We start from the raw sequence: 25,658 nt of genomic DNA, 5'->3' as shown, positions 1-25,658 counted from the left end.
CTCCTTTTTGCTTTGATTCTCTCATGCTGTGCTTACATCTCCTATTTGATGAGGAATTAAACATTCACTTTTGCTTCCTGAGTCTTTTCTTAAGCTTGTTTGAGACAAAACGAAAGAAAAACAAAGATTGTCTGGAAATTCTGAAGTAATTTAGTTTTATAAATCCTTTCAGGAGATCCTGTGTTTACTAAGTGAACTACATGGGGTTAATTTACTAAAGTGTTCTGAAGGGCTTAGCCAAATGAGAAAAGAAACATTACCTAGAGTTGCTGTTCTTTGCCAGGAACAAAAGTAAAACAAATCAGTGGCAGGATGAGTGGATCCGGTTAAATAATAATGTCTCTCCAGCAGGAAGTCTGTCTATCAACTGAAAGGTGAGACAGGAACATAATGACAATGCCCTGTGGATCAACTCTGAGGGTACAAAACCCCATCCCACAACACAACCCACCCCCAAAAACCCCTCAATGAAAATATAAGATGTCAGAATTCACACCAGCATTTTTTTAGTCTTTAAGCTCAAGCTCTGGAAACACATTTCTCCTCTAGGTTATTCACATGCAGATTCCTTCTTGTGGTGGAGTGCCCCAGGGTAACTGAGAGCAGAATTTGGCCCTTTCTGTTTGCTCAGTGAGGCTAAGTGCTGCTTTCCCAGTGAAATACCTGCCTTAAAGCTGTGCAGCTGCGATATGCAAGAGTAGCTTTGGCATTTCCTTTTTTTTTTTTTTTTTTTGGTATAGGAGGTGAGTCCTGCAAAAGCCTGAAAATAAAACCTGCAAGGGTAAGTGTCACACACGCCTGGTGGCCTGAGAACTTGGGGATGCATTTGTGCCAGCAAAGGTAGAAATAGGCTTGACAGAATTAATATCAAATTATTAAAACATCCGCAAAAGCTTTTTGGTCTTTGGTGCTCTGTTATTTGTATTTCAGTTCCAGATGAGTGCAATGCTCCTAGGGCACATGAAAATTCCCAGGAATTCGGCAACAGTTGTAAATACTCATTGTGTCTGAGAGAAAATCTAGTTATTTAGTCACAGAATCTCATAATCCCAGAATGGTGATTCTGTGTTTAAATAACTATATTTTAATGATAAATATGAAGTTAGCAGCTGACAGAAGTTTGAAAACTTTGGTCTTCATTTGTAGGATTTTCAGCATATCATTTTTCAAAATCAGTGTACTCCTTTTTCTTTTAATATATGAAGTCTTCTTGCACTGCTATCAAGAAATCCCGAATTGCCGTTTGTGTGCTTAAAACATCTGCAGGAAACCAAGGTGTTGGGTTGTTTTGCAACAATCAGTTCAGTTCTCATTTCCATTTGGTAATTGCTGTGAAAGATTTACCTGCTGTAATGTAGTTTATTTTGTCTGGAAACGCCTTTGTTTCTGGGTATGGCTGCTAAGCAACAGGCCAGATATTTACTGTCAAACAAATAAAACAAAAGCCTCATCTGCCACTTGGAGGCCCAACGTCATTCTTACTGAACCACTCAACTGGGTCATCGTATTTTAGAGTCAGCTCTAAACTTAGTTTTCCACCACACAGTAATTTAACTTTAGGAATCCTTTCAGTCCTCACATTATCTAGTGAGATTATAACAATATAGGAGTAGTCTAATGTCTCATATATTATTTATTTTAGAGGATTTTTTTTTCCCCCATCACACTGGAAAAGGAAAACTTACCTCATGAGACAGTCTAATTTTCAAAAGTAGAGTTGCCTTCTTGGTTACCCTGGAACAATGAGGGATTTCTTTCATAAGTTCCTGCCGTGATTAGAGCTGAGCCCTTCCCTTCTTTTACCTCCCTTGCTCTGCCCAAAACAAGAATTAAAATATATTTCTTGCAACCAATCTGGGTAAAAAAAAAGAAAAGGAACACAAAAGCCAAGTCCCAGAAGGAGCAGTCAGGCAGAAATGCTACTGTCAAAGGGAAATTACCATCGAGCCAAGTAGATAATCAATAGTAATCAAGCTGGTGGCTCTAAAATACATCGGTTTTCCCCCAAGACTTGCATTATGTTGATCTGCAATGGGTCAGAGGCCAAGGCGCACTGATGGCAATTGAGGTAAGCTTTTCAGAAAGGTCCGGGTGACACGACAAATTTGCAGTTTTTCATAGCTGGAACTTGTCACCTTCTCCAGCAAGCGGGTTGCTCCTTCCTCTTTCAGCATGTCGGCGTTAGTGTTCTAGTCAATTTGGACACCGCGGGTGACATCTGCCAGGTATCTGGGCACATACAGCTGTTTGGGGACTACACAGGGGGAGGCCGTGAATCATTCTGATAAGCACTGACAGGTTTATTGGAGAATATTTTCAATAGTGGTGCTAAAACCTGTTGCCAAAAGTAGGCACCTAATTTCTATAGCTCCCATGTACTGTACACTTCATTGTACTGTAGGAATATACAAATATTTACATGTAAGCTAGATAAATGAATTTTGGTCTTTTCACCTGGTGTGCACTGGAAATAAGCGCTCCTGGCATTGTGAAAGAAATATTCAAGAAAGCCACGACACCAAAAACCTGAAGTATTCCAGAATTGTCTTTTTCTGTTGCAGGTTTCAGCATTTGTGGAGGAAATAATAAGCAAGGCCTGAAAAATAAAATCCACTAAATTGACTTCATGGATTTTGAAGCAGTCGGTACTTATACAAAGTCCTGCTGTGTATGGGTTGGAATATTAATTTCACAGGCTAATCCATCTGGCCATCTGCTCATCTGAAATTCAAACAGGGCTGCGTATTGCAAGTTAATACCCTATAACAACCGATAGTTATAAATGATCAGCAGAATGTGTCATTCTGTCTTGCTCCTCCATCGGTGAATGAGTGTGACACGTCATTTAATACTTCGGCTACTGATTATTCCTGATGGGGGGGAAAGGTGAGAAGCAAATGATTGAGCTGGTAGTGATGTTTGGCATGCATCTTGTGGATCCACTTTTTTGTTGCTCTCTCCTATGGTCCAATTATTATGGGTTGTGCCAAAGGCTAGGGGAAAGACTGTGTTTAGATCTTCAGATTGGAAGTAGCGTGACAATTAATTTCCTCTGAGAATTACTTTCCTGTGGAAAGAATTGGTCTTGACTGGGTAGTCAAGAACAATATTTCAAGCTCTTGACTAGTCTGTGGAAACCATGAATATATGCAGTTTTTTTCAAACTTAGTAAAAATTTGATTTGACATGGTTCCAACAACCAAACTGAAGATTTCTATGTGGAATTGAGAAACACATATTGAGCTTTTTAGTTTGTACCTGACTTTATTAAACATTCAGTAAATAGCTAGTACTCTCTGAATCTACATCTTTAAATCACTAATATTTGCCTAATATTTTTAAAATTCTAACTCAGGCATATCAGAACCAGTGGTTGTCCTTGTCCTTTTTTTTTCTAACTTTGAACCTAAATTTTAATTATTTCATTTGACAAAGGATGCCTTTGCAAACTATGTGATCTGAGTAGCTGCTGAAGTCGTTGTCATGTCAGTGGTACACTTGAAATGTTTAAGAATTTTGCATGTTATGATATACTCTTTTACTGTATGTATCTTCTTGATATGACTGTGGCATTAGTTATGTAATAAACATGAAACTCTGAGCAATGGTTAGTTATTCATTCTTTATGTTTTTATGGTGCAGTAACACAGCAAGGGGGAGATTTACAGAAATAAAATGTGAGGTAGAATCCAACTCTGAGGCTTTCCGTAATGATTATGTGGCTGACCACCTTTTGTGCCTCTGGAACTCTTCACATCTGTGAGGTACTTAGAGTCAAAGCTTTTTCTTAAAAGAAAGAAACCTTGGCTTTCTACCATTTTGTTAAGTGAAGTTGCTTAATGTCTGTTCCCATTCTGCAAAATGCATACAGTCAAAGTTGTTTCACCGAATTGTTAGAAAAAAATATTTAATCAGCACACAAATTTTCCCAGAACCTAAATATAATTTGCTTTTGGAGTAGTTCCATTTATTTTCCTAGTCTGTGTGAGGAATAGTGGCAGGATCTGAATCATAATATTTGGAAAGAACTTTAAAGTCTTTAGAAAACTATAAAATATTACTAAGTGTGTAATTAATTGCTCAAACTCATAGTCTTCCTAATGGCTTTACTTTGTTGTTGTAGTAAAAGGAGAAGTTAGATTGCTCTAGGAAATACATTTTTGTAAATTTTGAAACCACAGCAATTTAGATAACACATTTTAGCCTACATTATGGTTATGAGTTGCTGCTTTACAAGGATTCCATGTAAAACCACTTCATACCATAAGAGATAATGCCTTTATGTAGATGAATAATAACCATGAGAAATCAAATGGAGACTCAGAAGAAAGAAAAAAAAAAAAGAGGAAGCTGAATGTGTGTAAACTGTCACATCAGGGAGATGATATTTTTATTGTCTCTGCTGTTAGTTAATACTGAGAAGGAAAAAAAAGACTTGGTGTTTCTTTATTGGGTATCAGGGAGGAGTGAGAGAAAGAAATCCTTTCCCTAAGAGCTCTGAATTAACTGAGTTTTGTTTGGCACCATTCAGGTGCCACAGACCAGGATAACAAAGCAAGCTTTCAGTTTGCCTTGTTGTTGAGGTTCACTGAAAGCAGAGAGTGTGACTGAAGGAAGAGTTTAGGTAGAGCCTTGGGAGGCAATTAAATAATTTAAATATTTCTGTTTGCTTTTCACTGGAAGACAACACAGAATTTGGAAAAGACACAGTCAAAAATATTGGGCATCTCCCAACCAAGCTGGTCTTTGCTATTTCCTACTCCATCATTACCTGAAAGGAAGAAGCAAATTTTTATATGTTTAAAATGAATACCAAAATGCGACATGCAGGTAGGGATTTAATTCTGATGAAGAAAGAATGACAAATGGAGGAAATTATAATAATATGGATTTTTAAAAAATCCCTTATAACTTTAACCTTTTCTGAAACTATTTTCACAAATAAGTGACTTTAAAATATGTCATTGTAGATATTAGTAAGAAATTTGCTAATCTGATAAAGTAATTGTACTGAGAACACACTATTTTTGTTGCAAAATATACCTGATTTGGCTTCTCCTTCTATGATTATTTTTATTGAGGATTTTCTACATTTTAATAGGATCAGAATTATTTTCAAATTATATATTAAATACTTGCTGGGATTGTTGAAGTCTTGGTTTAAGTTTGGGCCAATGAACAATTAGTATGTTATTTGCAATGTCTTGATAGTGGGCATAACCTCATGTCTGCGACCCAAGGAAAAATGTAAGAATTCTGTTTGTTACTAACTTATTTTTTGTTTTTCTGTTGTTGCTCTGTCTAAGGCCTATTCTGACAACTCAAAATGTTGAACAAACAAAGTAAATAAGCACTATGGAAACCATAGATCATAAAATATTCATGTGCTTAGAAAAAATACATATTTAAGTTTCTTTTGGTCTCTTCAGGATGACTTTTGTTTCACTGTTTCGGTTTCAATAAAAGAGACAGCATGCACTAAACAGATAAAATATCCATTTATGTTTGAGGATATCGAGCCAAGTTTTGCTATCGGCTGTACTACTGTGTGTTGTTCGTTGGAGTTACTGTGGTATTATCTTGACAGAAGTAGCAGTGAATAATGAGGAGTATAGTTAGTATATATTGTAGGAAATCTTGAATAGTGATATCTAACCACAGTCCAGGTTTCTCCCTTCAGCTCCAAACAGGAAGCTAAAATCGGACTCCAGTTCCAGGTGCATTCTGTACATGTTCATGTATTGCTCTGTGATGCAGTGCAATGCCATACTAGACCACTTTGATCAAGCTTTAATTTAGTGTTTAGGGCAGTTTCTTTGAAAACAGGAGATGAACACCTTTTATCACAGGAGAACATGTTACCCAAGTCATCCAGGATCTGATTACGTGCTTTAGCTGCTCCACTGTTATTTAAAGCAAGGGCACTAACAATTTTTCCATCGGTGTTAAAAGTGTGCAGTATGTCTTCTCACAGGAGAGAAATAGATAACCTACCTCACTCTCCATGTGGTAGAGAGTCCCACCATTCATGAGCAGTGGCCATTTTTCTGGGCTTTCAAAGCAACAAAGTTGAAAGGTGTAAAGTATTTCTACATGAATGAACTTATGTTAGTTCCTCAACTCTCCCTCACCAAAAAAAGCAGTGACAGAAACTAGAACCTTTGCGATCAAAATATTTATGCCCATTCTTTGGGTTTCAGGATCAGAGCTATTAGAACGCAGTGGCAGCTATCCTCTTTGTGGGATACCTCTGAGACGCATGGCACAGGACATTAGTGAGTTTGGCTGCCAAAGATTGTATTTTTATCAGAGTTTTATCGGAAAATTATTTTACGCAATAATTCTTTATGTGCTGGGTGTGTGTATGCAGGTATTATAGGCAGTAGGGAAACAAAAGACTGAAAAATGCAGTGATTTTCCAAGGTGCCATGGTACGGGCATTCCCCATAATAAGAAAAAAGAAGAAGGCAGAGGCACTATAGAAAGTGAGATTCCTTGGCAGTAGACCTTGCTGTGTTCCACCTGGGGAATACAGGGGATTTGTATCTGCAGTGTTGTCAAATATTGGGACAGGAGGATTTACATCAGAGGAGATTGGGCTGCTGAAACATCATCGCATGTTCTACAAAAGAGTTTACAGTGTAAAATGTAAATGATCCTAGAACATCATGTTTTGGGGTAACTAATCAAAATCAGCTGATAAAATGTCAAAGCTGCTGACCAGAAAGAGCCATCAAGCTAAACTAAACTGGGGGAGATGTAGAGAGGAAGGTGGAGGGTGGCAGCTCCTGGGTGGACAGGAATGCTGCATTTGTAGTAATGAGTTGGTGTGAATGTGACAAGAGAAATCCAGCCAATAAATCTGATTGATATCTTTCCTCCTTCTTCCCTACTCCACTACATATTAAGAAACAGAGCTTTTTAAAACCTGAAATGGATACCTTTAGCCAGACAGAAATATCTCTCAGCACAAAAGAATAAATGAAGATTTCTTAAAATATAACAAATTTCATTAGACTGTTGTTTCTGTCCAAAGTAGCTGTTACCTCAGGTAATCATCATTGTTTTCATTGGATGGTGGGACATGTTTTTCAAGTGCTATGCCTGTTTACAAAGTTTAAGAAATCTAGTCAGAGAACAGAAATTGTACTGTCTAACTGGTAGAACCGGTCACGTGGCTGGAAAAGTGAATTCCAAATGTTAAGTCTACAAGTGAATAAAGAACAGCTCATGCGCATCCACTTGTATTTGCTTTGTTTATAAGCAGTGAATGCTAAATGACTGAATGGTTCACAAAAAAATGTTACTTGCAAACAACCTAAGTGTGCAAATTGAGCCAGTTCCTTGTAACTGGAATTTAACCAGATCTAAGAGTACGAAACAGATGTTCTCTATTTCTATATATATTCAAATGCATTAGTTTGTACAAAAGAAGTAGATTTTGTTATTGTTCACATGCAGTCAGGAAATCCTGAGTAAAGACTGATGACTGATTGTCTCCGCTATCTTGCTTCTTATCTAGAGGCTTCCACTGTGCAAAACAAGTGTAAAATGCCACCACACTGATGCAAGTATAAATGACAATGTGAGAGAGACAGGAACAGAGAATCCATCCCAAAAGACTTGTGGTCGTACCAGTAACGTATTAGCAATGGGTAAGAGTCTAACCACATTTCACTTTTAAAACTATGACTTGCAACCTAAGTTACTCAGTTACTTGTGAGCCCTCTATTTTAGTCTACAATGGTCGTAATGAGGTAACTAAGTACCAAGACTGACTTCACTAAATACAATGTCAAATTTCCCCAGTATCTGCCTCACAGATCTAATAATAAAAAAAAAACTTAAAAAAAAAAAAGTCAGTACCCGGGATTGCATTCATTTAACTCTCAGCTTCTGTGCTGAAATATTTTGTATATAAGACCTCACCAGGGAAGGAGAATGCTCTACAGTGTGAACGAAGCCAGATTATCAGCTTTAACTCTCGATTTCCTCATTGTTTTTGATATGTGTCAATATGCTGTTGTTACTCATGTCACTATTAAACAAAAATTGATTTTACTGTTGAAAGCATGTATCCCTCCAGACAGAAGCCCCACAAACATTTTCAGATACTTCTTATTTCATCTGCGGTGGATCGTTCACTTTAGTATTTAAGTGGAAGAAATACCAATCCATTAATTCCTGCTGATTTGGTACAACAGGAATATCTGCGGCAGTGCTGTTTGGAAATTCGTCACCTGTCAGAAGCAGAAAACCCCGTGCTTTGTGTTCAAGAATACGATAAATTTAAGTTTGTGGATTCTTAATGTTAAACCTTGTTTCTTAGTGAAGGTCTGTAGCAAGTGTCTGAAGAAAGTCTATAATAGGATGTACAGTGGGAAGTTTCTTGGATGTGAGTTGGGCTCTGGCAGCGGTCACACAGCCATGTTTAAAAGGATGTACATGTTTATAGTTGCCAGGTTGACCTCCCCATATTTGAGAGATGTCTCCACTGATGTGTGTTTTGTGCGTGCATGTGAAGAGAGTAAACTTCACTTGGAGTGAATAAGCCTCTGGGATCACTTTTCCCCAACACTTTTGTGTAATCACCAGAGCGTGCCACCTCCTTTAGCTAATATTTGTAGTAACTTTATATGTTAAAACAAGGCTACGCGGTAGCTGTTGGTAGCTTAACCATGTGGCTGCAAAATTAACCTTTGACCTTTCTTAGCCTAATCAGGAAATTGACTTTAGGAGTTATTCCTTAACCCGGGATATGTGGTTAAAGTTAAACATCGCTAATAGGAAGTCTAGTAACAGGAAACTTGTGAATGCTAATCCATACAAACATAAACAAACCTTTGCTTACATACAGTTTTATTGGAATTTTCCTCTTGACTCCCTTTCCTTCAATAAGCCAGAAAAAATTACAAGCAGCTTGTTAAAGTCTTTGAAAGACTTCAGCTTTTTGTGGCTATAGGTTTATTAGATTTCTACTCAAGGAAGCTTGAAAACTTGGGTAGGATTTTGTCAAGAATCGTCTCTGGACAGTTACAGGCAATTGCCCTTCACTGTAGTTCTGATTAATGAGGTTATTCACCAGAATAACCAGAATTTTCAGGCAAAGGATTAGGTAGGAGAGTTTCTTTTTGTGTAACTTAAAATTGGGTAATTTGGAGAAAAGGGATCCATAAGATCATTTTGAAATCTTTTTAGAAAAAAGATTGCCAGAAAGTCACTGAGTGTAATTCCAGTGCAGAAAGTTATCTGTGAGAATTGGAAACATTTTTATTGTTCTGATGGTATCGCTTTTACATTTAATTAGGAAAGTAGACTAGCAGAACTTGAAGATAGACACTAGCCGGTCAATCGCTGTAGGTATAAGTATAGACCTTACCTTGAAACCTTTGAATTTTGCTTTGCTCTTCATACTATACCCACGAAACCTTCATGTTCATATTGAACTCTGCTGAGTTCAATGGGATATTGTGTATGTCCATTGACAGGGATCAGCTTCCAGGATTAGGGCCAAAGTATTTTTTCTGGGAGGAGTTTCCTTGAAGTCAAGAGAAAAATCTTAAAAGAGCAGAAAAAAAAGTCTAGTCTAAAAAAACTCTTTCTCAAAACAGGAAAGAAGAAGATAACTGTAAAATAGTAGCCTACAATGTCTGTATTTCCTCTGTTAGCCTCTCCAGAATTATTAAATCAGCAGTGATATTCTCAAAAAACCCCATGCATGTTAAAGCAGAGGGTATGTATGGCATCAGAATAATGTCATAATGATATATGTTCACTTCATGCGTATTCACAAAATTGGCTAACCCATGAAGCACACAACTCATGGCGTTACTTTGCAGATAATTTTGTTCCTAAGGGAAGATTTTCAACAAAGCTCTTAAAATGTACAATTATATTAACTTCAATAAAAACATTATTGCATGTAAAATGAATATCAGATGATTATCTAAAATGTGTTTAATGATTAATAGCTGTGAAATAAACTAGAAAAAATCATATCAGTCCAGCCTTGTTAAATAAATTTTGAATGAATTCAGTTTGCCTTGATATAGTGTCTCCTCTAGAGCTCATAAAAGCTTCTCTTTGGGGCACTGTAAAGTTCCACTCCCATTTGAGTATTTGGTCATCTTTCTATTTTTGGAGCCCTGTTTGCAGACTGATGTATTGTAATCAGTCACACCACTGTAGTCCAAAAGCTCTTTGCCTATGATACCCAGGCAAACATGAAAAATTGATTTAGATCACAGCGTCATTAAACATGCTTTACAAAGTGGCAGTGATGACTGGGGAATATGCAGCCTGCAAGAGCCCTCCCTCTTAAATGTAATAATGTTAAATGTGAAAAAAAAGTTACTTTATAAAGGTGTGACAGTATTTATGCAAGCAGCTCTTAGAGCCTGATTCTCTCATTAGTCTGGTGCTGTTGGAATCATTCCTGAAGTCAGTAAATTTAAATATACCTCAGGATTTGATCTTAAGTTAATGGAATTTAATGAAGAGCTGTAAAGAAGAGGTGGAGTGAGCCTCAGAGTAGTATTAAGCCACTTTTTTTTTTTGCTTGCTAACAAAAATAAAGGCTTTCTTTTTTATGTTACTATTTGGCATGGGTTTTATCAGCTACCTTGAATAACATTTTTTATAGTGAATTTCCATGAGGCAATAAATTTAATATTTTTAAATACTTGAACCTTTTGACACTAATCTTTTTACTCCTTGCTCCTTGCTCTTCCTATGAATCTACTTCTTTCTTTCCTGTTCAAATATTGTTTTTTTTGTTGTTGTTGTTTTCTCTTAAAAAACTGATAGACTATTTGAGAAAGGATCTGTCTTTATGAAGCTTGTTCTGATAGAACAGGAATCTTTATCAGCCAGTTAGTGTGAGGCACAATCCTTTTTTTACGTCAGTACTTTAAAGATGGCGTTCTAATGAGAATGTAATTTGCTTAATTAAAAAGTTACCTGTAAAATGCAGCTATGCCTTTTGCTGTTGGAGTAAAGAGAGAACTGAGCAGGTGTACCTAGTGGACCTGGGTATCCCATACCTCCCCCAAGGAGAGGTCTTGTAATTCACCCTGAATATCAGGCCTGAAGCCTTGTAGTTGTAGATGCTGGAAGAAATGATGAGGAAGCTGTCCCAAGTTTTATACTTCAGGCACATGTTTATCTTCTGACACATCAAAGGGTTGTGCTGCCATCCAGAGGGACCTTGACAGGCCGGAGAAATGGGCCAGCAGGAACTTTACAAAGTTCAACAAGGAGAAGTCCCAGGTCCTGCACCTGAGGAGGAATAACGCCATGCACCAGCATATGCTGGCAGCTAACTGGTTGGAAAGGAGCTTTGCAGAAAAGAACCTGGTGGTCCTGGTGGATGACAAATTGATTATGAGCCAGCAAGGCGCCCCTGCAGGACGGGTTAACGGTATCCTGGGCTGCATTAGGAGAAGCATTGCCAGTAGGTTGAGGGAGGTGATCTTTCCCATTTCTTAAGCACTGATGAGGCCAGTCCTGGAGCGCTGTGTCCAGTTCTGGCCTTCATAGAATCATAGAATTGCTGAGGTTGGAAGGGACCTTTAAGATCATCAAGTCCAACCATTAACCTACCCTGACAAAAGCCACTTCTAAACCATGTCCCTAAGTACCACATCTACTCTTTATTTAAACACCTCCAGGGATGGCGAATCCACCACCTCCTTGGGCAGCCTATTCCAATGTTTAATAGCCCTTTCAGTGAAAAAATGTTTCCCAGCATAAAAGAAACATGGAAATTCTAGAGACAGTCCAGCAAAGGACTATGAATATGATTAAGGGACTGGAACTTTTTTTTTTTCAGCTAAAGAGCTGCGACTCTTTAGCCCAGAGAGGAGAAGGTTCAGGAGGAATCTTATCAATGTATGAAATACCTTGTAAATACCTGAAGGGAGGGTGCAAAGAGGATGGAGTGAGGCTCTTGTCAGTGGTGCCCACTGGCAGGACCAGAGGCCATGGGCACAAACTGAAACACAAGAGGTTCCCTCTGAACATCAGGAAATAATTTTTCACTTTGAGGGTGACTGAGCACTGGCATGGGTTGCACAGAGAAAAAGCCAGCTGGTCATGGTCCTGGGCAACTGATTGTAAGTGGCCCACTTGAGGAGGGGGCTTGGACTAATGACCTCCAGAGGTTCCTTCCAACCTCAACCATTCTGTGATTCTGAATGTGTGCTGTATTTGTTTTCCAGACTTTCATAGACAGCGGATCCAGTGATAGATCAAATGTAGGCTATATCAGTAGAGAATGTCATTTGAGCAGCCATTTATTGATCATGTGACATAAAATAGTTGCTCAAGACTTGAGTGGAAATGGGAACCTTAAGCAGAAGAATATGCTGTGTGCAGCTGCTGGGTTGCTGGTTGTAGTCTGACTTTACTTTTAGTAACTAAGGGTGTTATTACTTCACATCTGTACAGTGGACTGAGTTAGTGGGCTCACCCCACCCCTAATGGGCAGCTATCCTTAAACGAAATTTACATCTCAGCTCTGGATGACACCCTTTCTGGTGTTCCCAGACTTAGATCTGGTATTAGAAAATTCAGCATTATGTTCCTTTGTCCTCCGTCTTTAAGGACCATTGGAAGAAGCACCCTCATTGCTTATGTTATATTTTGTGTATGGGATGTCATCCCCTAGAGTCATCAGTCCAGAACATCAGTCCAGAATTTTTTTCTCATTAAAAAAATCAATCAATAATCTTGTTTAATTGTTAGATTCTGCAAAGATTTTTATACATCATAAATCAAAAAAATGAAGCCTTGACTTCTACAAAGGCAAACCAATGTTTTTCAAATGGTTATTGTTGTTGTTATACTGCATACCTAAATAAGCAATGGGTTCTAAATTAACTTTTTCACATCAGGAAATCACATTTAAAAGTAACATGAGTAAAAGCTTATACAAAGGATGAGATGGGCTATTGCAGATTTACAGTTTTAGACATGCTGAAAGAACAGCAACAGTTTGTGTTGTCTTTTACAAGGTTGAAAAGCATTATCAATGGATATTTCTGTCATAGCATTATGGTGACAGACAGCAGTAAATGTGTGAAATCCTTCTTAGCAAAACCAATGCAACCTAGAGAATACTTTCTTGGTTTGGGGTACACTAATCAATTCAGCACTGCTTAGATTTAGTTTAAATCTCAACAGAAAGATGGAAGATGAACTCTTCTGTCCCTGTCCAGCGCTGCCCCCCCCCCCCTCCCCCCCCGAAAAAAGGAAAAACCCAACCAACCAAACCCTGTCTGCATGGTCTATCTAAGAAAAGAAGTGCTATAGCAAGTTCTGCTCAACATGATCCTCACAACTCAAAGCCATTTGGAGCTCCTTGACCATACTGAAATGGTGGGAGAGACCTGTTAAAAAACAGGACCATCTCAGGAATTCTGAAATGGATGGTGGCCCCACCCTAAGGAACCTTCCCCATTATCAACCACTTCCTCATGGCAGAGGGTCTACAGCACATGTATTTGACAGCTGTTTAAACTATACAGAACTCTCAAAGTTTGAATTGTAAAATATCTGAAAGTAAAAATATTTTAAAGCCAGAAATTGGGAGTGGAAGCTAAATTTCCCTGCTGGTTTTCATTCTGCCTTAGTCTCTGGAATTTCTTTGTTAAGAACTGCTCGTAGCTTAAATTTTGGGGCATGGTATTTAGTCAAGCCATAATATTTTGCCACAGCTCCCTCCGTTTCCGAGACCTTGTGGCTGAACTCAGAGTCTCTGTGTTTAGCTTGTATGTTTTTTGTGGTTTAACATGTTTTCTTCTCTTCCTGATATAGCTGAGGCATCCCTGCGCTGAGCCGTCTCATCCTAAAGAGGCTGACAGCACACGAAGGCAGAGAAGTATCCTTTGATGCGAAAACGCAAATCCCAAACAAAACATTTGCAGAACCACTAATCACCATTTCCATACAATTGAGCAATGATATAGTATTTATTATAGAATGCCTCAAAGGTAAGGTGGACTCCTTATAAGAAATGCAGCAAATAACTTCATACATACCCCAACCTCCCCATTTATTTCTGCACCAGAGGCTAAGTTTTACCTCATTGTGATTAGTGTCAGAACTCCCTCATGTTCGGTGGAACCAAGGTTTGATCTTTTTGGTCTAAGGACTGCCTTGTTAGTAGTTTGAGGAGTTGTATAGTATAACAGGAAACTACGTTGGGAAATATTGTCAAAAGGAGTTTCTAAATTTGGAAGAAGGTGTGGCATTCTGGATGTAATATTCAGAGATGCTGGGTAACCCCAGCTGTCGATAGATTTTAAGGTAGTTCAGCACTGTGAAATGAGGGAACTGGCTTTTCACACCTGGCAATGCAAAAGCAGAGTTAGCCAAAATCTTGGACACTTTGGAAAGTATTTGTCTTATTTTAAATTTTAGTTCTTTGACTTTACTGTAATAATTATAAGTACTTCGTTAATTAGTGTTTACAATGCCATTGGATCAAGAAAAATGTGTATATATCTGTGAGCTTGTTTATTTGCTATTTTTATATGTTTCCCTTATTTAGTTCAACTTTTACCATGCCACCTACAGGGAAAAATAATTTAATTTAGCAGAAGCTGTCTTCATTCTGAGTAAACCTTGATTTAAAGCCATGGGGGTTGTAATTGCATTTAATTATAATGAGTTTGGGTTTTGAAAAAACCTTGTTAGTCAAGTTTGGGTTTAAAAAAACCACATCAGTTCATGGTGGGTCTAAAGACTAATATTCTGCTGCATTAGATCCCATTTTAGCGCTACTACTAGTGCTTGGCTAGGAAAATGAATTCAAACCAGGATTCAGAATTTGGCACTTTTCTGTATCTAGCAGAACCTGGGACATCCAGATATTTGGCAGTGGATTCTTTAGACACACTTCCTTTCCTGATTTGGATTCCCAAATGTTGAGGGAAATAATAAAGAAAAAACCCTTTTTCCTCCTCTGCATTGTAAAAATCATACAAGGCAGCTTATATGCAGAAAGACAAAGGTCCTATTTGCTGGTGAAAAAGAAAGTGAAGCGGAGGATTCACTTCTGTGTAGGGTATATGTGGAGTGCTAGGAGAAGAATTTAGACATACTGATTGTAGTAGCCCGGATGTGTCTTGTCTCCATTGTCAGCAGAAGGTTGCATTGTCTGTTCAAAATGTCTGAGCCAGTAGTTATGCTCCATTTACCGAGGCAGACACAGACTGAGTCATTCACCTTAATACAATTTAAGGTGTGATCAATCTCATTGTAATGTAGATCAACTAAAATAGGTCAGATGAATCATCTTGAAATGCTTATTTTTCGTCTTTATCTTTTAAAAAAGCTTAAATTAACTAGCTGAGATATATATATCTACACTCTACTGGAGTAAAATAAGGTGAGATGAAGCCCCCCCCAAATATTCACAGCTTGGAACTATCTGATCCCAGATGGATAAAATAGGCTGTAGTATGTCTGGTCTTAGTTTTTCCAGGACAGGGGGCTGAGATACCGGTCTGTACTGAAAAGCTAATTGCCATCTTTAAAAGCTTAAGATTTTGGGATCAATTTCTGTCTAAGTGCTTACCTGCGGGTGAGCAGTGTGTTTGTAGTTGGGCTTACATATTGGCATAGACCTACTCAAAGAACTTAGTTCAGTAGAAAGAAACATTATCTCCATCTGGATTTTGCTTCCCTTCTGACCACCACTGGCCAATGGGTCATCTTTCTCAAAGGCTTTGAGTCCAGCAAGAGCAGAAAGTGTTTGTTGGAGACTAAGCCCAAGGAAAGAAATATATGGGGCATTGAGCTGTCCCAAATTAAAACATCCCAAGAGAAGGAAGTTTGATCTAAGTTTGATTTGAGCTTTGGGTTTAGTTTTGCAGTGTAGGAAAGTAACTCAGAAAGGGTTAGTGTCATACTGAATGGATGGCAGAAGGGGTACCCACTAATTGTCACTTTTGTTAAAGAAATGCTGCATCTGTTATCGTGCCAATTATATAAGGAGCTCTTTCTATAGGTCAAGTGGCTCTACATGATTAATCCCAGAGTGCATGTATCTGAAAAAAGCCAAACACCGAGAACATTAACAAAGTTTAGGTGTACACATTCTATTAGGAACAGAAAAGGTTGTAGGAGTCTCTGAGCGTGCTGAAAGGGTAATTTTATAGGCTTTGTATTATATTGGATCATTACTTTTGATTTTGAATAATCTTTTTCTTTTCTCCCATGAGTTCCAGACCAATTCTTTAACTTAAATCTGTTGTCTTGCACTGTCTCAGGGAAAAGAGCTAAAACTTCTACCTTTTTCCAGGTTCTTCCTCTCTATAATTTAATTTTCAGTTTAACTCAGCATTCGCCAATAATTGACCAAGAGTTCAATTTTTTTGATCAAAACCCCTTTTTTAGTCACTTTTTGCATTTTCCTAAGCTTGTTATTGTTGCCTTGACTATGTGTTGTGTAAGGAATTGGATCTCTGGGAGTTAAACTGATTCTTGATTTCATCAATAGTAAGTCTCCATCAAATTAGTCTTATTAAACTCAGTCTGGCTAGTATTTATCTTTAACAAGAGATTAAATGTATACAGTCCCTGAGGTTATGAATGTTCTTTTAATTTGCTTCCAAAGTTGATACTAAATTACTTCCGTATTTTCAGTGAGCTACTGCTTTCAAGGCTCTGGCAGGGGAGATGGCTCTTGCTTCTTAGTGTTGCTGTAATCAAGCTGTAGCCATTCCTTACGTCTCCTGTAGCTTTGTACCAAAAATATGCAGTTGGTTCCCCCTTTGGCTCTCCTCCAGCGTCTGCTGCACTGTTAAGATCAGATGTTGGTGGGACTTTAGTCAACTCTGATGCAGAAGTGGTTTTTTGTGATTTGTTCATCAGAAACCATCACCTATTTCCTGAAGATTCTGCTAGAGCTCTGCAGCGTTCCCCATCCACACTTTGATGTTAGGGTACTTCATGAGGTGAAGCACGTTCTCCAGGCTTTTGGGGATTTCTCACTCTAACTCCCTCAGGTACTTTTCTGATCATCTGCTCTGTGAATCCTTTGCCAAAAGTGCTCTTCTGTGTTTCTTCTTGACTCCACAGCACTGATCCATTTAGCCTTCCTGCCCTCAAGCGCTGTGCTCTTCCAGTATCACCTCATTCAGTTCTCTGGTTCTTCCTGTTAATCTTCCGGTCTGTAGGTGGGGGAGAGGAATTATAAAATTATTTATATTGGTATTTATAAATCTTACTCCTCTCCTACTTTACTTTGGGGAATAACTGAAGTAGGCAGTGTGTTTTAAATGAGGATGAAGTTAAAAGCAAGGTTTCATGACCTAACTGGGTTATCCATAGTTTGAAGTTGTTTAAGAGGAACCAGTTTTTTTTGTTTGTTTGTTTTTTTGTTTTTTGATTCTTTCAGTGATGGAAGGAGTCATTTTATGACAAATGCTAATATACTTCAAAGGTAGAGGGAACAGGTGAAAGTCAAGCCAGTGCTTGTGCTAAAAATTTTGAAAGTCACCCTATCAGTGCTCTTTGCTTTCAGAGTAAAACTGACAAGTCTCCTGAAATATCTAGTTCAAACGTGTTGTTTGCCATTGACTAGCAGGCATTTGTTTCCAAAGCCGGTAGAAGCAGTTTTCATTCTTCATGCCTTCTCAGTGATTGATTTGTTTCTTTCTGTTTTTCTTTCAGAGAACTTAATTGCGCTATGTTTTTTCAAAAACAAGCACATCAAATGTCACAATATTAGCATAATCATAAAAATGTCAAGCATTGCGTGCATTTGCAATATGTCAGAGCTTACTACAGCACGTATTTTTTCATAGGATTAATGTCGGTCTCTGGAACATGCCTTTGAATGGACAGGTCTTAAAAGGTGACAAGTGGTTGCTACAAATTATTCCCATTAGCGAAAGGAATAGTTTGTCCCTAAAGTAGAATAATGTTGGTCCTTAACAACAGTAGATCCTAAAGGAATAGACAGATGTAAAAGGTCATATAAGAAGAGGAAAGGTTACTGTTCCTGTTGTATTCTGTGCAAATTCTTGCTGTGTCTCTCTGACCCCATTGATCCCCACCTGCAAGAACCTGGAAACCTGGATCACAAATTTCAGTGCCTGTCATAATCTGGATACTAGCATTTGTGTCATGGGTAGTATTGTTTTTCAAATATAGGTAGTTAACTAATACTGTATATTTAAAATTGCTAGATAAGTTAAAAAGCATCGGGTACATATTAATAAACATCCTATTTTTTGTATTGTATCTAAACTTGTATAGAGTTTTGTTGCACTGCTTGTACTAACTGCAATAGTATAATTTTGGTCAGTAATTTCATGGAAGGATTTGGGACTGTCAATCTCAATGGTAAATGTGGGAAATGGAAGTTTCAGATATAGTCTGTAAAGCAACTATTATAAATTTCTGTCCAGAGTCCCTTCATCTTTCGTGGATGTTACAGAGAGAAATAGCCACAAAACTCAATACAATTACATACTTTAAAATTTGGGAGTAGGAACCCAATTTGTTGTCAGTACAGTAATTTGCTTCCAAACATCGTCTTTTGGATTGTGTCCAGAGCTTTTCACTAGATTTGTGAGAGCTATCTTCATTAAGCTCGTGACTGCAATGTGAGACCAAGATTCCTTGGCATTGTTTTTTCCATGCATGGAAAGACCTCTTAGCATAGACACAGTCTGCAGTGTTCGGGTATGACTGCAGGAGAGGAAAGCAAGCATGCCGTGAGCAGGGCTGTCCTCCTCCTTACTGCTTCTGAACCTCCTCCTATAGGTTTTGCTGAGGAGTATCCTGGGGTATCACAGGACAGCTCTGTCTTACTGTCATTGTTCAGATGGGCAGAAGTTTGCCTATTGCACATTTGCACTTGTGGAAAATACAATGGAATATAAATAGGTCACTCAGCTGGCAAAATGTGCCAAACAGGTAACCTTCTCCCTCTATATGTATTTATGGAAAGTTATAGCCTTGTAAGCCCCTTCACTTTAGGCTAAGGACAGAGTCGTGACTCGTAGTTTTTTCTTTCTGTCCTCCTCATGTGTCCTAGTCCTCTTCCTTTAAGGAATTGAAACTAAGTCTCCCTGCCTGGTTCTCTCTTCTGCTTCATGGTACAGCCATAACAGTCCCCGCCGGTGCCAGCGTGGTGGTAATATGGCCCTGGTGGCTGCTCCCTGGATGTGGACGGCAACAAATGGTTTACTTCAACTAAGCTGCCAAAGGGCCCTCAGGTGATAAGTACTGCACCATGTATGAACTGACAACGAATGGCTGGATCTGCATGACTACTCTTCTGACCTGTTCTATCCCTAGAGAATATTTTTATGCTGCTTTTTCCTTCTTTTTTCTACAGCTACCTGTCTGAGCCTCACAGCATGTTTGGTGTTCATCATCAGAGGTCACGTGGAGCCGCATGTGCCTCTCCACGAGCAGAAAGGAGATAATGGTGGGTTCAGCCTCAGAACTGAAGGTGAATGCAGGGGAGAGATGTACACACACACACACACACAGCCACTGCAGTGAGCGAAGAGGACAGTTTTGCTCATTCCTTCTCCTTCACCTCTCCTTACATTCTTCTCTGGCCTAGGAAATTTGACTTCTCCTTGTGTAGTTGTTGAACACCTCTACCCTTTCCTAGTCTGCTGGGCATCACTTTGTATTCCCTGAAGTGATGATGGGATTATATCAGAGATATCAAAGGAAATATCTTTGACAGCAGTAGGCAGTGATAATAAAACAGTTGCAAGACAAATTTTGTAATCCATCTTCTGTACATCCAGACCCCAAGGATGGATTCAAGTATACATGTGAATTTTTCAGAAAACATTCCACATAACTATGTTATAGAAATAACCTCCTTCAAAATCCTGAAGCACGGAACTGTTTGCAATTGCCTGTGTAATATATACTTTTCTGATCATTAAATTCTGCTCTGTGCTCTGAGAAAACAGAGTCATTTTCAATAAGTCAGAATAGGTTCTGCCCTTACCTCGGGGATGTGAGGAGCTAGCAGCAGCGAGGCAGTGCTTTCCTGCGGAGCAGTAAGACCAGTGGCAATAATCAGGATTCAGGTATTGAAAAGCATAAGCAGAAAATAATTTGTAGACACATGAGAAGAACATAGGCAGCTTTCTAAATTATTTGTAGGTGCCTTTTTTAATCCATCTGTAAAGATTAAAATGATGGCAGATTTTTCCAAAGTCTCTCTTTAAAATGAGTTTTGAAGACAGTTTCCAGGTAATGTGCATTTTCCATTCAGCAACTCGTCTGATGCCATGCACGGTTCCTGCCCTGCTCCTGCTAAAGGCAGTGTTAGATTTGACATTAATGTAGTGAGGACAGAAGCAAAATATTTCAGTCATTGCATACGCTGAGATCTCAGTATGAGGGATCCATCCCTGTCACGTGGACCCGTGTACAGCTGCAGGAGCATGGAGGGTTTTTAGGAGAACAGTCTCTGCACTGCCCAGAGTGTCTTCTGGCCTGATGTGGAGGTGGCCCATGGGAAGTGCTGTCTCCGCAGTCAGCAGAAAAGGACTTGGGGTGTACAGGAGAGTAACAGGGGGACAACTGCTGCTCTTCTGCTCTGCAGGTTGAGGTAGCACAGCTCTTACTCTTTCTCTCCTGTGAACGAGAGTTGCAAAGGGTATGTGCCTTGTTGCACTGCCAGTAAGATAGTCACGTTCTCTGGCTGAATTTGTAGACTTGCACTTTACAACCTAAATATCTCCGATCTACTCCCTGGCGTGTTAGTTGAAATGGAGGTTTTCACACCTGTACCTGCAGAAGGTTCATACTGCCTTCTTGTTTCTTCCCCGCAGGAGACCATTGGATTTTATTCCTTAACACATACTGTCTACCCTCAGAAAGCACAAATGTCCTTGCATTACGGCCTCATATGAAGTCAGTCAGTTTTGCATGTCAAGAATAAAGAGGAAATGTATAAACAAAATGGGAAGCATGGTAAGATGTCAAGGGAAGGAAAACAAGAGTGTGATCCAGAACGTTGCATCTCTTTGTGGGTGACTTCACTGAGATACAGATTGAAGGGAGAGACTTTTTTACTATTACTCCTCAGAACCAAAAGATAAAAAATTGCTTTGCTGGAGGCCACTTCTTCCTGTCTGAATTCATATACGGGTGACTTATTTCAGTGCACAGGGACATATCCTGCAGTGTTGAAGTCAATGGGAATTTTGCTGCTGAACATAGGAAAAAACATTTTAGGTCTATCTCTGATAATTGATGTCACCAAGACTTTGGAGGGGTTTTACTGCTCTTACAAAAATCTTATTTTGTGTTTTATTCCTGGTGCCTAATACCTCCATTGCGAGTGGCATTTCGCTGTGCCTGTTACCCAGGATGCTGTCCCTTGTGAATTCAGGGAGAAGGTTACACACTGGAAAGGCAGATGAAACCAGTACTTACAGGGAAATAAGTAATTAAGACAGCTGAATAGAAGATTCAGCTCATCAAAAATAACAATTTAACAAAGTAGGTGTCTCAGAAAAAGAAACAGGATCTGGGGAGGTGAGGTTTCAGGTGAACTCCTAGCACAGACCAGTCATAGTTATACTGGATCCTTGACTTGTTGCACTCTCAGCTGCTCCTTCCTCTCTGGAGTTTTTCCAGGGCAGATGGTGCAGCTGAGGCTGCATGGCCTGAGGCAGAGTATTGCAGCAGCATGCTGATAGCTGGCTTAGCAAAAATTATTTCTCTCTTTTTCCTTTTTTTTTTTTTTTTTCTTTCTCTGTCCATGTAGTATAAGCTAAGGTCTAACTCCGGACTTACTGTTTTCCTGTGGTTGAATCCATAGACGATTTGGACTGTAGTGATGGCAACAGACTGTATCTTGTCTTGGGATGGTCTGACAGCAGGTCAGTGGTAGCAAAGGTTCTCAGAGCAGTAAGGATTATCTGTCTCTCGTACTTTCTTTTTCCCTTTCATGCCCCTCCCAGAAATTAACTAACCAGACAGCCAGCCTGAACAGAGAAATCCAAGAAAAGCTTTTTTTTTTTTTTTAAATACAGTCAGGATTTCTTGCATTAGTTAACTTGCTGGAGCCTGTACAAACCTGGATTCTTGTTGATCCAGCGGAGTGCTGTCAAGGCCATGCACAGCCACAGTTTTCTATTGGTGTTAGCATCTTCTTTCCCAACATCCAAGCAGGCTGAATATGTATTTCGGGGAGGAAGGTATTCCCCCTAGTAATGTTTTTGCACACCATCGGTTAATGAATAATTCTGAAGACCACTGGCAGCAGCTCTCATTCAATAGGCGGTGGCTGAAACTTCCAAAAACGGTGAAAAGCATTCTGGGACTTTTATCCAAGAGCTCAATTTTTCCCTCTATTTTTTTTTTTCCCATAGTTCTGTTATATTTACATGTCACTCTGAGGCCTTCACATCATCTCTTAAGTTTGTTCTTATTTAGGTCTTCAGTAGAGGGTCTGATTTTAGATAGGTAATTATGCTCTTTTCTCTTATGAACCTACTAAATAGGAAATAAAATTCTTCAGGATATTCTTCTAATTTGTATTCCACCTCTTTTCTGCAGAATAACTTTAGGAGTGTTAAAACAATGTCACTGGGTTTGAACAGTAGCAAAGCTGAGCCCCAAACAGAGAAATATGCAGTCTTTCTCAAGACATGTTGAGACATCCCCCCCGCAGCTGTGATGGGCTATCAGCACAACATCTCCACCCTTTCACCAGAGGCAACCTCTCAGAGGCAACTTTGTCTTCAGACTTCAGTTGTATATCATCTATTCTCAAGTAGTGTCAAAAGACCCAGGAGCTTTCTGCCTGTCTGCTGGGAACGTTGATCCACTCACCACAACTACGTACGAGATGTGAAGTCTTTCCTTCCCTTACTCTCTCTCTTTCTCTCTTTAAAAAAAAAAAAAAAAAAAGGAAAAGCTGTCAGTATTTCAGAAAGTGTGAGCAGCAGATCTTTGTGTACTTTAATCCATAAATAAACATTTCTTCTTTTGAACTTCATTAAAATTGGATGTGTTTTCACTGTAAAACACTCCAGCCTCCCTATCATTTAGACACATACAGTGATGAATATTGCAATTAATTTTTGTCTGTAGGAATACTTGTGGTCTAGAAATACTCAATTTATGCCAAAAAAGTAAATAAGAGTCAGACAACAAGATAAGTTGCTTATAACAGCAATTTTAGAGCAAGATATTAAGCTCTTCTCCTGCTGTTTGAACAGTCTGGGCCAAATGCATCTTTGTTGTTATGGCCCAGCTTGCAGGGACGTTGTGGAGAGGTGTGTCTGGTTTGCCTTCTGCACAATTATATCAGTCTTGCCTTGGTAATACTTGTTGATGTATCACATTCAAATCTCCAGCTTTTTCTTTTATGCCTTTGACCTGAAGAAAGGAATTCCTGCTTTTAAATGCTCATCAATCAGTGCTGCATAGTTAAGCTGATAAAAAAGCTGGGGCTAAGCCAGTGTTAATTTAGTCAACTGTAACATTACTGACAATATTCGTCAGCAAATGATTTTAATTAGACCAGCACAATGACATCAGTAGATTAAGACTAAGCAAATGACTAAAACTAAAGAGGGATTCTGATGACAAATAAGTCCTGATGATAGTAAGGATGAATATTTTGCCACCGGTGTTTTCAGTGGCACGTGGGAACGGAGATGCAGTCCCAATCACATGAGAAATCACTTAAAAATAATAGCGGTGCACTGGAATGCTGTGTTGGTGTCAGGAAGGCTCGCAGAGTGTGAGCAGGTGCTGTGCAAACTTCCCGCGTAGCCTTGCGTGTCGGTGACACCCTCCCTCCACGCCGGCGGGGATTATTTGTGTACTTGCCTTATGTGCCGTGCATGAAACCAGGACTGGGAAGGGTTGTGAAAGGTTAAATTGAAGAGGCAGCAGGTACTTGTGCTGGGAGGGGGATGCAGTGGAAGGGCAGGTGAAATAGGACCTATTCGAGTTTGTGGCTGCAATTAAGAACAGGGTAGAGAAACAAATGGGAGGAGGAGACTGGGAAAACTGCAGTGTTTTTTAAAGAAAGAAGTAAGAATACAGAAGCAAAAGGAAAAGGATCATTTGGCGTTTGAGGATGGAAATGTTTGGGCTGAATAACCCACCCCTGTACGTGTCTCTTTCTCTCCCTACATAGCTTCTTTGTTCTGATTTCTGATGAAGTATTCTGGCCCCTGATTTATGTCCCGCTGCCTGCCCGTGGTCTTCCTCAGACCTGCTGGCAGAGGGAGGTTTTCACAGCCTGCAGTGTTGATTCTGAGAAGTGTGAAGGGAACAGAACCATGCTGGATGATGTGAGTCACCTTGCAGAAGTTGGTGTTTTCTGGCTGAGTGAAAGCGGAAGGTTTCAGCCTTGCTAGTCCAGATGTTTTAATGGACATTGCTGCAGCAGAGAAACCCTTGTCTGCACGTCTTGCTCAGCCCTGAATAGAAGAGTAGCGGGTTACATCCTAACATAAATGTTTAATGATTTATGACAAAAAAAAAAAAATTAGATGGTGAGCAAAATATTGGGTTAATTGACTACGGAGTCCTAAATTCCCCAAAATGTGGCATTCCAGTCAAATATGGCTGAAATATCAGCTGTCATATGATGAATATTTTAAAGAAGATTCTATTATATACCTAGGGGTTCATTCGCTTCAGTAATGAGGACAGTTACCTCTAGGGAAAGGAAGCTATATTATGCTTGCCACTTAACCAGGGGCTGGTTTGACAGGCATCAGCTCAGAATATATGTGTATATATAGGGAATCACAGCAGCTTGTCTCTAGCTCACTGAGCAGGAAATGTGCTGTACAATACTTTGGGTTTCTATCTATGGATTTGTGCATGGCACTGAGTGGGATTCAGACTATTTTTATTCCTGAGTCTGATTGTTGAGGTGGAATCCATCACCTACTAAATATTAAATCAGCAGGTTTTTTTTAAAGAGGAACACTGTCTCTGCTGACTTGAACATCCTTATGTGGCCCAGAGGAAAAGAGAAACAAAGACAAGATGAGAAAACTACCGTCTTTTGCATTCTTCTTAATATTAATGATTTGTCTAAAGTTTTCAAACTGTTGAAGGCAGAAAGTGAGATAGAACTTTCACATGAGTAAGAAATGACCCAGGTGAAAAAAAAAAAAAAGCATACATTATAAAAACAGCAGTGAAACTTTTGGAGTTGAATTATTAATTGGAAGAGATGGCAAAAATGCATCAACAGGTTATATTTTTAAACAGGTTTTGTTTAATTGTTTTGAAACAAACATGGCTGGGAATTATTAGGAATGTGTAAATTCAAAATTATTTCAAGACTTTCCTGCAAATGTAATTTATGTCAGATTTTACACTGAGTATTATTTCTCACACCTAATGTTTGCAAATTCTGAAGTTTTGAGATATCTGCCCAATTTCCATGGTGTTGTCCATCTTGCCAGACTGATCAGAATTGGATATAGTTACTTCTTGGTTGTTTCTTTTTTTGAAGTTAATGGTTGCTCTTCATGTGCAATACCTGAAGGCAGCAATCTGTGAAGTTTCCGAATGAGTATTTCTAATATACCTGTAGTTTCCTATATGAATACTCATCATGCACCACTGCACAAATAAAAGGCCATCTCTGTCACACTTAAAGAGTCTGCACAAAAATCACTTTT

The 25,658-nt window shown here is 39.0% G+C and overlaps 1 long non-coding RNA gene across 1 annotated transcript in view; it reads left to right on the top strand.

Annotated features, from left to right (window-relative positions):
• The first annotated feature begins 13,959 nt into the window (after nt 1–13,959).
• LOC309668607 overlaps nt 13,960–25,658 on the top strand; it is a 47,769-nt gene continuing 36,070 nt past the window's right edge. The window contains exon 1 of the long non-coding RNA XR_014268859.1: nt 13,960–13,991. This is a non-coding gene — a long non-coding RNA (uncharacterized lncRNA). The remainder of the gene's footprint in view (nt 13,992–25,658) is intronic.

Source organism: Vanellus vanellus, assembly GCF_965231255.1.
Source record: "Vanellus vanellus genome assembly, chromosome: 2".
Taxonomy (NCBI): Eukaryota; Metazoa; Chordata; class Aves; order Charadriiformes; family Charadriidae; genus Vanellus; species Vanellus vanellus.
The sequence above is the reverse complement of the archived record's forward strand: the minus strand, read 5'-3'. Positions and strand labels throughout refer to the sequence as shown.